This window comes from Penaeus chinensis, chromosome 27, assembly GCF_019202785.1.
Source record: "Penaeus chinensis breed Huanghai No. 1 chromosome 27, ASM1920278v2, whole genome shotgun sequence".
Lineage (NCBI taxonomy): Eukaryota > Metazoa > Arthropoda > Malacostraca > Decapoda > Penaeidae > Penaeus > Penaeus chinensis.
The window spans coordinates 16622564-16625063 of record NC_061845.1 but is presented as its reverse complement, the minus strand read 5'-3'; the positions used below and the strand labels follow the sequence as shown (position 1 = coordinate 16625063).

General features: G+C 44.1%; 1 protein-coding gene across 19 annotated transcripts in view; it reads left to right on the top strand.

Annotated features, from left to right (window-relative positions):
* Positions 1–2500, top strand: part of LOC125039799 (serine/arginine repetitive matrix protein 2-like) — a 117455-nt gene that overhangs the window by 54562 nt on the left and 60393 nt on the right. For 3 of the 19 annotated variants that reach the window (XM_047634084.1, XM_047634083.1, XM_047634082.1), the window contains exon 2: positions 367–478. The exons of 15 other annotated variants lie outside the window; for them this stretch is intronic. The gene's annotated coding sequence lies outside the window, so the exon portion shown is untranslated. The remainder of the gene's footprint in view (positions 1–366; positions 479–2500) is intronic. One more of the 19 variants, XM_047634085.1, reaches the window with a different exon arrangement.

Sequence of the window (2500 nt, the reverse complement as noted above, 5' to 3'; positions counted from 1 at the left end):
GCGTGTCCTTAGTTGCGGTTGTTTTTAGTGTGCTCGGCGGGGTCTGGCGTACATGCGTGTGTATGTGATGTGTGTGAGTGTGTTTTAGAGAGAGAGAGGGAGAGAATTATCCATTCAAGTCATGGACATTTAAGATTAGGAAACAATTGTCTGTAGAACAGAGCGTGGAAGTTTTAATTAAAGTTTTACCGGTTTTGTCAAACTTCTTATCTTCTTTTATTTATTCATTTCCATTACGCATCAGCAGAAAAAAAAACTATAATAGTATTTAAAGGAAAAAAAAGTGATGGGAACAGAAAATCATCAGGAAGTGAAAGCTAATGTTTGAAATGTATTTATATAAATCTAAAATTCTATTGTCCTCAGAAGTGTTGTGAAAATGTGATTTAAATCGTTTGTGAAAGAAATCAAGAAAAACAAAAAATTATATTATCACCGGAATTTGAAGAATTATTTTCCAGAAACAAAATCAACGCAGGTACGTTTACCACACAATAATATCACGTTTTTTTCTCATTCATTATTATTATTATTATTATTATGATTATCTATTATTCCTGTATGTGTTATCGATTGCACCTTTGTATCGTCAGTCATTGTGTGGTATTTGCCTTTTTTTCTTCTCTACATTTTCTCATTCGTAAATTGTTTGTTTGTTTTCCTCTTCATTTTTCTATTATGGGATATTCTTCTTCCTCCTTCTCTTCTTCTTTATTGTCCTTTTCTGCTCGCCTTTCTGGAGCCACAGGTTCTGATCGCTATGCTGTTCAGATAGGCTCCAGTGACGTCACAGACAAGCTCTTTATTCTCTATGTGCGTGCGAGACAGAGAAAGGGAGGGAGAGAAATAGAAAGGGACGGAGATAAATGGAAAGGGAGGGAGAGAAATAGAAAGGGAGAGAGAGAGAGAGAGAGAGAGAGAGAGAGAGAGAGAGAGAGAGAGAGAGAGAGAGAGAGAGAGAGAGAGAGAGAGAGAGAAAGGGAGGGAGAGAGAGAGAGAGAGAGAGAGAGAGAGAGAGAGAGAGAGAGAGAGAGAGAGAGAGAGAGAGAGAGAGAGAGAGAGAGGGAGGGAGGGAGAGAGAGAGAAAGGGAGGGATGAAAGAGAGAAAGAGAGAATGAAAAGAAGAGAGAGAGAAAGAGTAAGAGTTTGTGTCTGTAAAGGTGTGTGCCTGTCTGTCTGTCTGTATATTTATGCGCGCGTGGGCGTTTGTGTTGTTTACAGTATGTATTCTTGGGCAGGGGCATTGTTTGTATGCATTGGGCAAGTCCTCACGTGCCTGCCTCCCTTCTCGCCTTTGCAATGCACTCGCGGGTGGCTTTGTGCCTGCGCGCTTGCTTGACAGGCTAGACACGCTAGACTTAACCATTTTGTCCATCGCATTGATTTTCGTGTCTTGTCGTGTCCAACCCCCCCCCCCCCTTTGCCCATCCCCACCCTACCCAAACCTATATCCTTCATACCCACCCTCCTCCCTCCCTCCCTCCTCCCTCTTTCCTTCCACCTCCCTTCCCACTCGTGCAATTCCCATAATATTGCCTTTCCCACTCCTACTCCTCCATACTCTTTTCCTCTCCTCCCTTCGCGCTTTTCCCTCTCTATATCCTAACGTCTCTTCTCTTCACCTCCCTTACATTCCTCCTTTCTCCCTCCCCCCCCATTCCTTCCTTCTCCCCGTTTCCTTCTTCCTCCTTCTCCCCCCCTACCTCCTCGGGATTGGAGAGATGCTCGAGGAAGAAGAGAAGAAGAGAAAGGAGAGTCAGGAGAGAAGGACGAGAGGGAAGAGGAGGGGAGGAGAGGAGGGAAGAGGAAAGAGAATGAGAAGAGAGGCGGAGAAGAAAGGAAAGGGTAGGAGAGGAGGCGAGAGAAGGGTAGTAAATGAGAGAGAAATAGACGGAAAGAGAAAGGGGACGTGAAAGGAAAGAGAAAGGAAGGGAGGAGAAATGGGAAGAAGACGAAAGGATCGGAATAGAGTAGGAAAAGAGCATAAATAAAAACAGTAGATAAGAGGGAACAGAAGAAAAGGGGAGAAGGAGATGAGAGATGGAGTAGCGAGGAAGATCCACTTTTGAATGTTTAAATAGTGACCTTTTGAAGGCCAAGATAACACGGCGAAAATAACTCGCTGTAGCCTTTCGATGTGAAATGGTTCTTGTTGTCTTCTGTAGAACGATTTCGAGACAAGGTGCTTTTGTCTTTGTTTTTTGTTTTCTGGCATTTTTGGGCTGTGAGGTACTGCTCAAGGGACGATTTTTTTTTAAAGATTATTTATTTGCTTACCGGTACGCGTTTACTGTTCTCATTCTTGGTTTAGTTGCACCGTCTTCCACTCTCTCTCTCTCTCTCTCTCTCTCTCTCTCTCTCTCTCTCTCTCTCTCTCTCTCTCTCTCTCTCTCTCTCTCTCTCTCTCCCTCCCTCCCTCCCTCCCTCCCTCCCTCCCTCCCTCCCTCCCTCTCTCTCCTTTCACTCCCCCCTTCCTCTCATTTTCTTCCTTTAAACCCTC